General features: G+C 56.5%; 1 protein-coding gene across 4 annotated transcripts in view; it reads right to left on the minus strand.

Annotated features, from left to right (window-relative positions):
• The window catches only part of ZNF536 (zinc finger protein 536), a 329,458-nt gene that overhangs the window by 228,859 nt on the left and 85,160 nt on the right, over positions 1 to 15,439 (minus strand). For all 4 annotated transcript variants that reach the window (XM_053916155.1, XM_053916158.1, XM_053916156.2 and 1 more), the window contains one exon: positions 526 to 640. The gene's annotated coding sequence lies outside the window, so the exon portion shown is untranslated. The remainder of the gene's footprint in view (positions 1 to 525; positions 641 to 15,439) is intronic.

Below are 15,439 nucleotides of genomic sequence, written 5' to 3' on the forward strand. Positions count from 1 at the left end.
CAACGGCCCAGATTTAAATGCTTCATTTTATTTTTCACTTCCCCTTTCCCACACTCCAGCAGTGCCAGGCACGGAGGTGCGTATGGGTTCACTATCAGAAAGAATCGTGGTGCAGAATAATTTATGACTTCGGCTTGGGCTTTCAGAAAAGCTATTTCAAATCTCCACTTTGATTTGGTTGTATCAAAACTACTCAAAATAACACCGGCACTTTCTGGGAACCAGAATATGTTAGCGGCACCCCGGGCCTGGGAACTGAAGCCTCTTACTGATCCCAGCAGAAAACTTGAGAAAAATTAAGAAGGGAGCATTTTCCACCGTTCCTTTGTTCCCTTCCCCACCCCACAGCAATGCCTCCTGGTCAAAAGCCCTGCCACGCCCTGGCCCAGACCTGTCCCAGCTGGGAGGGAGCCCCCTGGGGGGGGGGGGTAACTCTTGGGTTGGAATGTGTGGTGGGCCAAGGAGACAAACCAGGAAGCACCCAGGTGCGTCTGGGGCAACGAGTTCTGATATCAGAAGTCTTACCTTAGCAGGTAAACCGCATAGTGTCGTCAGGAGAGTCAGTCTGGCGAGAGGGAGCCCAGGGAGGAGGCAGCTGGTCCAGGCACTGACAGATTGCCAGGCAGGCGTCCCGGGGTCCCTATCACAAAAGAAAATACAGAAAGCCACGAGGTAAAGTGAAATGTAACCAATTCACGAAATCACAGCCACACGCAGAGGTCAAGGAAATTCAGCGGAAAAGGTTAAAGATGAAATCAAAGCCGGTGTGTGAGAGGGAAAACCTATCCCCACGCAAGGCCACGGGTGATGTGCCGCAGACAAGAAGCTAAATACTGCCTAGCACCGGGATCTTTCATTTTCATCAGATCAATAAAAGCTTATATTTATCAGGATTCCAAGCAGCTGCCACTTCTGACAACCTCCACTTTATTCTCTCCCTCCTTGCGCTGTACCAGGGCAAAAAGGAGAGGAGAAGCAGCTTTTAATGCTATTCACACCTGAAGACACAATTCCATTAAGAGGTCCTGTTTTGTTAAAGACGCGGGGATGGATATGATTACATTGGCAGTCGCGAGAAGCCTCTTTGTTCTTCCCGCCATGTTCTCTCCTTGGCCATCCAGACCCAGCACGAGACGTCCTGACACCGGGTCCACACGGAAGCACTTTTTCTTTCTTTTTTTTTTTTCTTTCTTTTTTGGTTCAAACTTACCATTTGCAAAGGGAGAGGAAGCTCTGTGCTGAAACAGTTGCCACTCTAATCATCTGTGCAACAATATTTGCTATCAGGCATTCTAAATAGATTATCACCAGTCCATCTGTGTCATTATTGATTTATAAAGCCGTAAGCGGCTTTAGAATGGAAGCATCCCCAACCGATGGGTTTCTCGTATAAATCAGAGCCGGGCTCAAATATAGCCGCCATCACTCGGGGCGGCGTCCTTAAAAAAAAAAAAAAATCATCCCGGGAAGGAGAAAATGATACATTGCTTACAATATACCGATCCAAACTGATATGCAAATCTTGTTTTTTAAATATATTACTTGAGTAAAAAGAGGCGTCATTAACATATGAATGCCACATGCAAATGACAGTGACAGCAGATGTTGGCGCATGTAATTGACCTATATGTGAATTGCATCAGAACCCTTAACTCTATTAATTCACTACCCAGTAGCTACAGAGTGTCCAGAAAGTACATTCTTTGAAACCATATCCCGGGCGTGAAGCCGCCAGGGGCCGGAGGGTCCCGAAACAAGGTCACTGTCGCGAGGATTTTGCTGTCTCCTGCATTCCCCTGCTTACAGATGACATCATCACGGGGCCGTGTAAATCGATCACTTAATAGCATTTAGAAAAGACTGCAGTGGGGAACAGGTTAGGGGGAAAAAAATGGCCCAGTTTTATTCTTTTTTCTTGGCAGAAATGTCATACCTCTTAAACGCCGGGTTTCTGCATGAGTGCGCTGGGGAACACACAGATGCCATTTTATTCCCCGTCTTTATTTTTCCACTTCTTCTCAGAATGACATTAAATTGTATTAAATAGCCCTTTGTCCACAGGGCACGGACCACCCCGCATATGATAATGTATTAATGCCCCTGCGTTCCAGCCACTGAGCTGAAACATTCTGAGACTTGGAGGATAAGTATGAAGCACCATTGTGTGTATAGCCTGCTAACAACTCTGACACATACTAATAGAAACATACCTAATAAATTACTGCTTTCAGGTCTAGCAAGCTGACATTTCTCTGCAAGGGACAATTTTATATTTGTGGCACAGAACAAAATTGCTTCATATGAAGCCACTGTGGATTAGCATAAAAATTAACACTTAAATTCCAGCTTATTTTCCACCCTCTCTTCCTGCCACAACAATCAATTCCTCTTATAAATCTGATTAGATTTTATGATGCTTATTATTCAGAGCATGTCTCAACACAGCATTCACAGGCTTGAAGACTATTTGTTTAAATAGAAAAAAGAAGCAGATAAATCTATAGGTATTTTTTATTACCCCATTCCCCACCAGTTTCTTGCTCATATTGTAACATCAGTAATTGATTGCACACATTAATTAACATGTAAGGTAGAAATTCGGCATTATGCATGATTTATTTTCCTATCTGGTGAGGAGGTTGCCTGCTGCCCTTGGGTCTCTAGGACGCGAGGCTCGATCTGGCCCAGACATAAATGCCAATGCTCATTCCCCCTGAAAGTTATTAATGTCAGATATGAAATGAGATTTTTGATTTCACCTGCTTACTAATCCACAAAAGCTGTTGTGAGTGATGCAGGCTTAAACGACGAAATTTGAAATGATATATGGCTATATCTGATAACATGCAAATATGTTCATTAGACGTAATTTAGCAGGAGAGAATAGCAAGTCTCGTAACAAGTCCAGGTCAGAAATGGGTGTTAATTAAAGAAGTCGTGAGAAACGGCGTCGGGAGGGACCGTCCGGCAGACACCCAGCTTTCGGCCGACACGTGCCGGTGGGGGCCCGGTGCGTCCAGGACGGCGGAGGGGGAGGGCTGACGACGTCCTGAGCGCGTCAGGTAACCCAGAGCTCCAGAGCGAGGCTCACACAGTAGCTGGTCCCCGCAGTAGGAGCCTCGGACCGGCCGTGCACTCTTCGATGTTAATGGGCACACACGCTACCGCTCCATTTGGACATGACATTTCCCTTTCTGTCTTGGTGGCTCGAGTGATTTATATGGTGGACTCCTTCACAAATAAACCAGAGGAGAAATTAATATCGTACGCGCCACGCTGCTGGCTGCCCTGGCTGTTTATGGCTGTGTATTTTCAATCAAGTAAAGCAATAAGCCAAAGGGCGTCTGGGCAGTGAGGGCAGCACAGGCCAGGGGGCCGCAGGATGAGAGCACTGGACGACCCTGCCTGTGGCCCTTCTCAAGGGCCTAGGGGACCGGGGCACAGTGAGCGAGGACTCTCGGGATGGGCCATGAGTTGACACTCCATGGGGGCGGGGCTCTGATACACAGATAAGCAGGCCACGCACGTGGGGGGTTTCTTGGGGGCAGATGGGTACCTTGCAGGTTACCTACAGTGTAAAGGAAGGGGGGAGGTGTGTCCAGTGGCCGCCAGGCCGCCCCACAGAGTGTCAGGGCTGGGTGTCTGAGCCGACAGGGGCCTCCCGGCCTGCAAGAGTGGAGACCACGTGACGAGGTTCTACTAAGGGAGGGGTCCTTGCAGCCAGGCGTTTTCTAAACACGGCCTTCTGGCTGGACACACGTGGGGATGCGTGAGGAGTCGCACCAGGGAGGGATGGTCGAGGGTCAGGCAGACCACAGTCTCCACAAACCAAAAGAGGGCCGTGTGGCAGCCCCGCAACCCCAGCCCTGACAGCAGCCCCAAGCTCCACACGAAGCTGTTTCTAATCCACACGAGAGGGGCGGGGCAGGTCCTTCCCGCAGAACTTCCTGCCCAAGTGCGGTGCAGCTTCCTCGTCATCAACCTGGCTGCGGTGGACATGGGCCGCTGCGGTGGGATGCCTCGCCTCACTGGGGACGGGGTGGCACGGCGTCTGTGTCAGCCCTGCCCGTCTGACCTTCGGGAACCACGTGACAGCAATCAAACACAGAAAGCAGGGGGCCCCTTCGAGGGGGAAGAGGACGAAACGCCTGTTCTCAGTGACCCTTGGTGGTTTTTCATTCCCGCCACGCCAGTCACCGTGTCTCCTGCCCACGCCCCAGCTGCCACTCACACAGCACCGAGACCGATGGCCCCTCCTTCCCACCCTGTCACCCTGCAGCCCTGGTCCCTGCACATGATGTCTCCTGCTTCACGTGGGAGCAACCCAAGGACAGCTCGGGGTCACAAGACTTATTGAAGAGGCCCGGGGGACCCCATGAACTCCCAGGTAACAAGGAAAACCAGGGGAGGGAGGCCTCAAGGCCTCGGCCCACGGTGACCTTGGGAACCCCCAGTCCCAGCCCATGGGTTCGGCCCGCACCTCTCACAGGCCGACAGTTGTCCCCCAGGGACCCTGGGCCTGTCTGTCCACCTTCGTGTGTCCACACCTGGCAATGATGCCAGAGGCGACCTGGGTCATGGTCCAACTCCTCCACCTCGGTCACCGAGGGGTCCGTCATTTCTTCTCTTTCAGAATGGAAGTCCTGTATCTGGCGGCGCTTAGCTCGGGCGCTGGTGCCCCGTCCCCACTCGACCATCAGCCACCGCTGTGTGACACCTCTGACCAACTGCATCGTGTGGACTCCGGGTCCCTTCCTGTGGACAGCTCCCCCCCACCCCCGCCACTGGACTTTCAGCTCTTCCAGGTGGACTTCCAGCTCTCCCAGCTGGACTTCCAGCTCTCCCAGGTGGACTTCCATCTCTCCCAGGTGGACTTCCAGCTCTCCCAGGTGGACTTCCATCTCTCCCAGCTGGACTTCCAGCTCTCCCAAGTGTGCCAGTGGCCAGGCTGCCTGAAACAGGGACCGGACGTGTGAACCCCCACAGCTCCTTTCAAGTGTGTCTTTCATTCCTTCTACCAGGCTCCAGCACCAACCCGCCTGAGTAGAGATATCTTCTATTCACAGTAACCCTCCAAACTCGATCTTTGGGATTCTCTGCTCTTCTCTGGAACTTGGTTCCGCATCTCCAGAACCGAGAACATGGTCTAGCTCCATGGCTTCGCAGCGTTTTCTAGCAGCTCCTTCCCCAAGGATAGAAGCACAATTTCTGCAGCCAAAGCGACAGAGGGGAGCTCTGAGCCCTCCCCTCTCTCAGCTTCCAGCAGATCTCCTTGCAACCCCTGGGGGCCACAGAAGCCAGTTTGAGACCCAGAGGGTTGTGGGAGAGAGGGACACGTCCTAGACCTGGGGGTCCACATGGCGGTGTGGCCAGGACAGCCATCACCGCCTGGCCACCAGAACTACACAGATGCCATCCCACTCGGACCACCTTCCAGCCCATGAGTCCCCTGCTCTCCCACCCCAGCCCTGCCATCCATTCCAAGCCATAGGCCGGTCCCCTTTGAGGCAGGTGGACCCAGGCCCAGGCATGACCCCCAAGGAAGACCACGGCCCGCTCCTCTGGCCGCTGGAGTGGGCGAGGAGGGCCGCCTGAGACGCAGGTCGGGAGCGAGAGCTCAGACTCTCCCGTGAACAAACTGCCGGAGACGCCGCTAGGGCGCATCTCCCGGAAAGAAGGCAAGGACTCGTCCGAACTGTCTCTGCCTCCCGTTTGCTCCCCTCTGAATGAGGCTGCGGACCCTGCGGCCCAAATGTCAGCCATGTGCATGGAAGGCACCCGAGCCCTATCACCGCATCCGCTCACACCTGTGCCATTAGCTGGTTATGATTTTTCTTGAAATGGACTCACAGATTTGCTTGAATCGATGTGGTTCGAATAGAAATCTTATCTAACAAAGCTTTAAATAAAAAACAATGTTTATTCTCCCACCTAAGTGGGTGAAATCAATACCTCACTGCAGCACGGAGGAGGAGGCTCAGCCATGTTGAATCTGAAGGCGCCCCAGAGCGTGGGGGAGACGGAGGGGAGCAGGGCGCAGAGCGCACCAACTTCGACTTCAGGGGGAGCGGCCTGGGCGGAGCCCTACCCGACACCCCCCGCCTGAGTCTGAGCATGGACCCGAGCCCTGACCCTGCTGTCTGAGCCCCAGTTTCCTCACCAGGAAAACGGGGAGGACAGTCGTACCTACCGCATAAGGTTGTCGCAAGAATCAATTAAATTAAGTGAGCGCATTAATTAATGATTAATTAATTAAGTGAGCTCATTAATTAATGATTAATTAGTTGGGTGAGATAGTGTGCCTGGCACATAGCTGTTGCTGTTGCTCCTCTAGGAAGAGATAAGCCAGCAGGAGGAGCAAACTGGAGTGGCCATCCAGTCCATGTCCGAACTAAACCAACAGAGTGACCCAGTGTCAAGGTCACGGGCTGAGCACCAGCAGCCTGGCCCTTGCCCAGCCCTGCCCCTCATTCACTGTCTTCCCTTCAAGCCCCAACTCTCCCCACTATTCTATATCCCCAGGGGATGGAGCCCAAGGGTCTCCAAATGACCTCCTGGCCATGGGGAACCTGGACCCTTGAGGCCGCCCCAAGCCCCGTCTTGGCAAACACATGGCCCTGGGGAGGGGCTCGCTCCACATGCAGCTTCCAAAGCCTGGCAGCGCTTGCGTTGTGGGGAGACTCAGGCACCCACAAACCCAACACAAGAGGTGCAGTGCTGGCAGAAAGGAGGGAACAGAGGCGGCAGGCCGGGTGCCTGGGAGGATGGCATCTGACTTGGGCCATGACCGTGCCCCAGTCCCATCGACGGGGCGGCCCGGGGGTGCCCCCAGCACTCACTCCCCGCCCAGCCTTGGCGCCCGTCCCCCACTTGGCCTGCGCTCCTCACCGCCGTCACCTCCATGTATTACCTGGAAAAGACCCGACACAGGGTCAGGTTATATGCTGCCCCTGGGGGTGGCGGGCCCCCTGGCTACTCGCCCAGGCCCCACCTAGTGTCCAGCAGGTGGGACTCTCTCGGGGACAGAGGTGTGTCTCCTTCCTTGTGGGGAGCGGCATGGCCTCTCTAAACACGGGGAGCTGTTGTCTCTGAGCTCCTCCATCCAAGGGCCCACCCACGGGCGCTTACCTGTGCCTCAGGTACAACAGGAAAGGCCCTCCCTTGAGGGTCCGGTGGAAACACTGACCTTCTCTGTGGCCAGAGCTCACCTGCACGCTGGATTTTAATCCCATTGCCCAGAGGCCTGGAGTCACCTGGGCCTGGTCAGCAGGCCTCTGTGCACGCCGACACCGCCTCCCACCCTGTCTCCAGAAGGGCACCAGCCTCCCTGCAGGCCCCCCCGGGGGAGGCACCCCAGGCCCAGCCCCCAGCACTGGGGGAACAGGACTGAGAAACTCAGTGGCCTCCACACTCAGAGCTGGGATGGGTGTTACGGGAAGATGCCCCCGCCCCAGGAATCACTAGATGCAGCTTCTGGACAAACACCCCCCCGGCCCCCCCACACAGAGTGGTTCGCTTTGTAGCCATAAACACTCGCTCTCTAAAGCAGGCGATGTTGAGTCTGGGCGCACAGCGAGGGGACGAAGACACAGCGTGTTTACAAAGCGCTGGGTCCCGGGGACTTGCTAGCCTTCCTCCAGAAACATTCAGGGGAAAGGCACTTTCTTAGGAGTGGACGCTTGTCTCGCTCCCCAAGGAGCGGAGTGATGCTACCATAGAAGGGCTTACCCAGGCGCCCCGGGTGGCCCCAGGGCCTCAGCCGCCCTTCCGTGAGCCGTCTCATCCCACCAGACGCAGAAGCATGGCCTCCCCGAAACCCAAATCAGCTATGCAGGTGTTTACGCCTCTCCAGTCTTTATTAAAACAAACGGGGAAAGCACAACAAAACACAGTTTTTCTCATTTCTTTCTATTGTTCTTCTTGGCAACTTTATTGCACATTAGTTCAAAGTAAGCTGCCAATAAAGTTGGGTAAAATTAAAGTCGAGCTGGAGTTTTCTCCTCAATAATTCTTGTCAGGATGCTTATTTTCATAAGGATTTGAGATGAGGCGTGATCGGAGGCACAGAACTTCACGGTCTCCAAAGTCACAACCCAACTCCTGACTCGGGGGGTTCCGACCTCAGTCCCCGGTTTTGCCGATGGCTTCTCACCAAGGAAGGCTTTGTAGCAGGGTGTCCCTTCCTGTGCAAAAGGCACGATGCAAAGCCAGCATCGTCTCTACTGCCTTTAGGCTGGGAAAGCGGCGAACCTCGGAATACGGCATAATCCCCCACCTAAAGGCGACATTGGTTGGAATGGATGATTTCAGGGAAGCATTTTCTTTTTTAAGATAGCATTCGTGAATAGGCCAAAATGATTCAATTTAAGATCGCAAAAATAAATAAATAAATAAACATCTCGGGGTAAAAATAATACGCTCTAGTAATTTGATTACAGCGGAAATCAAACACTGTGCATTTGTACGCAACTAAACATTTTTCTGGCTATCTGACTACGAGTTACACATCGAAAATGATACATTTAACCCCATCGCCAGCAGATCAATGGCAGGTAGAAGAGATAAAACCGGAATCAATCACCGTACCTCTGTATCGGAGGCAAACAGCAGACAGCAGGGAAGTTTGAACTTCAACCGGCGTCTGTCTCCAGGCGTGGCGAGGGGCAGCTCACCGTGGAGGAGTTCAAGTGTACACAGAGGCATCTGATCCAAATATGCTAATGATTTTTATTGGTCCAATCTTAAAAGTGAGGTTTATTTTTATGAGTATGCATTAATTAACCCCGCATGCACTATCTTCCAGGCCATCTTGCCAGGACTTTCATTTAAACATGTTTATTGTGAAATGTTTGCGTTCTGCGCATTTGTGGCCCACACACAGCTCGTTTCACTCTTGCCTTCCGAGCACTTAGAAAAGTTAAAAGGAGTTATTGTTTTTGATTAATGCCATTTTGGGGCAGTTAAAAAAAAAAAAAAAAGGAGTTCCAACTCCTTGCTCTGCATAAATTCTTTGACATTAAAAAAAAAAGAAAAAAGTCTGCACATGGGAGGGAGGGGGCCCTGGGCTGGCGGGAGGCGGGCCTCAAGAACTGAAGTTCATTAACGCACGCGGCTCCACGGGAACGCGTGCGGAATGGCGAGGGCCGGGGCTGCAGCTGCCGATCACGGAGGGGCACCGAGGGCCGGGGGGCCGCGCAGATGGGAGTCCTAGGGCCCTGCCTGTCATCTTTTGATTAAGAAAAGGAAATGATTTCACCAAGAAGATATTCCCTCTTGTGTTGTTTTGTTTTAACTGAGTTTGTACTTTCCACCGAACTGGACATATTTATTGAGACTCGTAAGTTACTTCGCGATTACCAACATCACTGAATCTCAACACACGATTTTTTTCTTGCCAATTATCTAAATATCATAACTATAAAATAGCTTAAGACATTCTCCATACTGTAAACATCTTCACTACAAAGCCCCGAGTGTAAGCAGAGCAAGGCATCAGAATGGTTTTAAGCGATGTTATAAAAACTGCTCTTAAAAACTAAACAAAAATGTAAAGCTTCCATCTGCTTTATGATTTTTCCACCGCTGAACGGCTGCTGAGTGCCAGCGCGCTGAACCATGGCTCGCTGAAGAGATGGCTGGGGTCACGGACTGCAAAAACAAAGACCATGTCTTTAATGCCGGGTGGTTGTTTTTCCTCGAGGCTTCCTGACATGGGCTGGAAGCGAAAGGGAGGGCATGGGGCCGGCGGGGACCTGGATGTCCAGGCCCAGGCCACGGGAAGAGCCCCCTCCAAGCCCCGTGTGGGACGGCACAAGCCCCCGAGGTCCTCTGGTGACCGTGCGTCTTCAGCCTTGACGCGCCCTTCCTCCCTCACGGAATTTTCTGGGGGCCTTGGGTGTACAGTGGAAGACAGGCAGCGAGCACACTGCAGGTGGGGGAAGGCGTTCGGCCTGGTCGCACGCACGCAGCTCTGAGTCTGTGGTCACTTAGAAACTGCACCGCCCCCCTGCTCGGAGCCCTGGCTGGGGCGCGAAGGGGCCTGAGCAGATGGACAGACCCTCAGACCCGCAGGAACACAGTCCTCCACTGGGCAGGTCTGCCCGGACACAGCGGCACAGCAAGGAGGAGCAGAGCCCGGGCAGGGCCCCTGCACAGGCCCCTTGGGGACGGTCTGTAGCCCTCAATGTGGCCTCAGGACTCTCCTGAAACCTGTGTCTGGTCCCCTGGGGCCACCGCTGAGGAATTACAGCTAGAGTGACCTGTGGGTGTGGGGGCCCTGGGGCTGCTCAGGGTGTGGGGGACACTGCTCACCGGCTCCCCTCCCAGTCTGCACAGGTCCCCACTTTCCCTCTGGAGAGCAGACACCCCTGGGCAGGGGCAGAGGGAGATAGTAGCCTTCCAAGGGCCGGGCACAGTTAGCTGGGTACCAGCCTGCCTTCCCCGGGTGACCTCCTCACATAGGGTCATCAGCTGGCCATTGTGAGGACCCCAAGGCAGGGTCCCACCCCAATAATCTGGGGGAGAAGGAGAGCACTTGGGGCAGACATGCTGGGGGAGTCGCCCTGCCACGGAGGCAGCCCCGGTGGCCCACCTTAAGCACTCTGCCTTCCTCCCCAACCTCCCAACCTCCCCTATGGCCAGGGGTGTGGGCCACCCCTGCTGGTTACCCCAGGAGCAGCAGCCTCACAGGGCCTCCCTTGAGGAGAACGGCCCTCACCTCAATGTGGGGGTGTCCACCTCTACGAGTGGCTTCACGGGTCACAGCAGGGGGCACGTTGTGAGTGAGGGACCCTGCAGAATCCCTGGGAAGGCCAGTCCAGGGTGTGGGAGGTCCTGGGGTGCGAGGCCCCCAGAGCCGAGTGTCCTGAGGCGACTATGGGGAGAGCCCGACCCTGCCCACTCTGCTGACGTGTACATGTTGCCCATCGAGCCCTAGTCTGCGCCGCGCCCACCACACGAGCAACCCAGAGATGGCTCAGCTGGGGCTTCGAGAGCCCAACCCTGGCCCCAGACCCTGCCACGTGGCCACCAGCCCCCCAGAGCACCCAGCCGTGGGCCCCGTGGGCTCTTGGAGGCTGGCATGATTCTGAGCACATTCCAAATTTAAATCTGGGACGCTCTCCTCTCTGTTCGCTGCTCCTGAGCACGGGGGAGGCATCTGCCTGGAAACAGCTGTCACCCAACAGAGGAGGCGGCACACGCGAGTCTCCTGTGAGCGCCAGCGTCAGAGCCCCTTGCCAGCCAGGGTTACTTAGCTACAGAGCTTCCCAGCGGGAGGGGGCAGGGCGAGCCAGGGACAGGGCCCACAGAGCATCCTGTGCTCCATGCCGTGCCCGGGGTCCCCGCGGCATCTGGGGAAATGGCGGCTCTCCGAGGTCAGCCACCATGCCCAGGGGCACACGGAGACAACGGTGATAATCCTGTGGTCCCCCGGAGAAACTGTCCCCGCTGACACTCACTTGCACGTGAATCATGCTCCCCAAGGGCTGGGGCCAGGCGGAGACCCTCCCAGCTGCCCTCCTACACACATGGGAAACTGAGGCACAGAAGCTCTAGTAACATGATAGAACCAGGACTCCTGCCTCAGCCACCAGGCCTCACCATCACCATCGTCATCGCCAGTAGAGCAGTTGTCACTTACTGAGCTCTTTCGGGGAGCCCGGCCAGACCCCGTGCTCTTTGAATGCCACATGCCATTGTGTTTGATTTCTGTTACTCACTCCATCCCCATAGACAAACAGGAGAACCCTGAGGCCCAGAGACTCCAGGCAGGGACCTAGAGGTCCAGCAGGGAGCAGAGCGGAGCCCAGCGAGCCCCCCGCTCACACCCGGGGACCAGCTGGCTCTGGGAGCACACTGCCCAGGAGCCGACCTCCACCCGCGCCCGTGTGGGCCGCGGGATTTCAGAAGAGGAAGTGGGTCCAGCCCTGGTCTGTCGTGCCTGTCCGAGCCCTGAAGAGGCTGACCAGGGTTGGCACTAGCTGGCAAGCCAGCCGCTCTTCTCACGGAGGCTGACCCTGTTATAATGAGGGTGCCTGCTAAGTCCGGGGAAGGGGAGGGGCCGGCCGGAGTCCACGGTCCACGCAGGAGGCGGCGGCGCTCCTGCAAACACTGACCATATTCACAAGTCCGAAGACTGGGGACGCAGCCATGCAGCTCAGCCACCCAACTCAGTGAGCCAAGTGGCCTGGCTGGAGTGTCCAGCGCCTGCCCTGGCCAGCCTGGCCTCACAGATCTGCAGGCAGGGGTCCGTCAGTGCCCCATCAAGTGGCCCAAGATGAAACACTGGGAGAGGGGACCAACTCGAAAGGCACAGAAGAATTCCAGAGGAGTAACTATCTGGCCACCATGGAGAGAAGCTGAGACCCGGGGACGGGCCTCCAAGGAGAAGGTTTGGGAGCGAGGGGCCTGCAGCCAGCAAAGCCCCCAGCTCACCCGTGCCAGCGTGGCTCGGACACAGAAAGCAAGACACACACGGCCAGGTCAGCCTGCACTTTCCTCGAACTCACCCCTAATGAAGTTTGGGGCGAGCTATTTTGAAAACAGCCCACACAGCATAACCACACGCCGTCATCGGCTGCCATCCTCAAATGCAATTTCATTCATAATTAAATACGGAAAAGCCACCACCTTAAAATAACATCAAGGGTCACAGCTGAACTCTCCAGAGGGGACCCTGAATTCCGGCCTCTGCTAGCCTCTCCGAGTTGGCCTCCAGCGCGTCCCTGGCCCACGGGCCCACCTGCGGCTTCCTGCCCGCCTGGGCCCATCCCCCTGCCTCCCACGCAGCTGGTACACGCCCTCCTCCCCATCCACCTCCAGCTGGACCCGCCTGACAGTCTCTCCTAAGCGGCCACGGCAGCCCAAGCCCAGCACCCCACCTGCAGGCGTCCTGATCACTAGTACGCTCTCTCATTCATTGCTCACCCCCCGGCAAGTGCTGGCTGAGCACCTTCGATGTGCCAGGTGCCCCTGGAGAGCACCTTCTAGGAGGCACGGTCCCCCGTCAGCGGGCGCTGCCCCACACTCAGCTTGGAGCCTAAGCCCATGTCGGCCACAGAGCTCAGGACACACTGACCAGCCCACAGTTCCAGGGGGGTCGCCTCCGCCCTTGCCCGACCTGCCTGCAGCCTCTCCCCAAATCTGCATGGAGGAGAGACCGGACTGGGGGGGACAGTCAGGGCTGGGAGGGTGTCACCCCTGAATCCGTGGTTCTTAGCGGCTCCCAGATGGCCCCTCGTGGAGCCACAGGAGGACCGGTGATGGAGGACAAGCTTGCCCTGAGCCCAGGCGGTCAGGGAACAAGCAGGAACATTTTAAAGGCCACCATCTGGGGGCTGCTCCAGCCAGGAGGAAGCTGTCCAGGCAGGAGGTGGACGGCCGGCCTCGCAGGAAGTGGCGCTCACAGCCTCTCCACAGGGGACTCCCTGGCAGGAGGTGGCCCGGCAGTAGCCAGGTGCCGGGAAGGGGGCCAGGGCCAGTGCAGCTCGGGTGACCGACACCCACGGCAGGAACTCAGCCCTGGTGCGAGACTGGGCCAGGCCACAAAGAGGGGCAGGACCGAGAGTGGCTTCCAGAAGCCTGCAGACCTTGCGGGAACGGAGATGCCGCATCACCAGGCCCGGCAGGACCAGCAGCTGGCAGAGGGGACAGTGTCACAGAAGCCACACACCTCCCCATGAGGGTGTGAGACACTGCGGAGCCTCCGACAGGCGTTATTAGTTTGCTTGGCTCCCGACCGCCTCTAAGACAGGTGAGGAAGCCAAGGCTCCCGGAGGTCGAGCGACATGGCCAAGGTCACGCAGCTAATTCTGGGATCGACAACCAGCTCCTGAGGATGTTCCTCCCCACCCACCTGAGCTAAACCCTCCCCCTGGCCACGCCTGCCCCCCTGTGGCTCCCTCTGGTGGCCCCCCTACCCTGCCTGGCCCCAGCCCCGGTGGGCCCCTTGGAAGGCTGGTCACCTCACTGAGGCCGCAGAAGTGATCACAAACGTCAGGGTCCAGCCCCCGCATGTCTGTCCCCACAGCCCAGCCCACCACAGTCACGACCAGCCTTGTCCCTAATGAGGAGACAGAAGCTCAGAGGGCCACGTGGCTGCCACGTGATGGTAGAAAGACTCTGTCCTACCCGCTGTCACGCCAGCACCCTGAGCCTGGGCTCAGCCAAGACACCGCCACCCTCGGGGCCTCCTCTCCCTTCCTGGGAAGGGGGGACACTCGCCTGCCACATGGGAACTGGATTACATTGCAACCGAGGAAGCTGGCGAGTCCACTCACGGTCTGTTACTGCTCCCCATCCCTCCCCACTGGGACGCCATTACCAACACCCAGACTGCCAGAATGAGGGATTCCCCCACAAGGGAAAGGGGGTGTCCTGGAACCCCATGCGGTCCCTTCCCATTGGCCAGGGACCTCTTCCCCTCTCTGCTCCCAGGCTCCGGCGCACGGCGCGGTCATCTCGGAGGGTCCGCCACCAGCGGTGGGTGCCAGGGGCGCTCGGACCGGCGGCCTGACCCTTCCCTCCTCCGCCTGCAGGGGGTGGGGCAGGGCCCTGCTGCTATCGGGGTAAATTTAACTGTCCTCGTTAAGGATTCACAGCACACCAAAGTAGTGGTGGGTTGTTTTTTTAAATCATCTTTGCAGAAAAGGAATATCAGCAAAAATAATCACTCTTTCAGGCTCCACAATGAGTCTCTGATGAGGACAGCAGCCACCAGTTAAACACACACATCGTTAGGGTGACAAGGGCATGGCACATGGACCGGGTCCGCCACCTCGGGGCACGTCTGTGGTCAGTCCCGGGGCAGGGGTGGGGTTGGGGGGCGGGGCTCTGCCTGGGGCACAGTCTCGGGTCCCCTTTAGAGGCAGGGCTCAGGGTGCCGGCAAGGTCAGGGCAGGGCAGGTGGAAGCCTCTAAAGGGACAAGTGTCAGAGGCAGACGGGGAAGCTGCCCTGGGGGACCAGGAAGGCGCAGCAGCAGGCGAGTCTTCGGGAAAGATGCAGGAAGCTCTGGACGGAGATGGCCCTAGAGAGGAAGAGGAAGAGGGGCCACACCTGGATCCCTCGCTCTCCTCGCCCTGTGGGCCTCCCAGGTCTCTCTCTGGAGGCCTCTGGGGAGGCAGCGGCCTGCTCTCCAGCCAATGGGAGAGCCCCATGGGCCAAGGGAGCTTCAATGCCCACCGAGTGCTTCCTGCGTCTCAGGCACCACGCTGGACTCCAGCGTTCACTCGGAGCAGGATGCGCTTGGCCTTGTCCCTCGGGACACAAATTATGGGATGGGGAGACGATGTTGGGATAAGCATAGGCTGTGATCTTGTGTTACAGCAAGTAACCCGGCAAGAGAAGGTGAGCGGTTGGAGAGGTCAAGCAAGGCCTTTCTGAGGAGGGTTGTCCCAGCCCAGGTCTGGGCGGTGAGAACAGCTGGGTGTGGAGGGCTGG

This window comes from Desmodus rotundus, chromosome 12 (assembly GCF_022682495.2).
Source record: "Desmodus rotundus isolate HL8 chromosome 12, HLdesRot8A.1, whole genome shotgun sequence".
In the NCBI taxonomy this organism is placed as follows: Eukaryota; Metazoa; Chordata; class Mammalia; order Chiroptera; family Phyllostomidae; genus Desmodus; species Desmodus rotundus.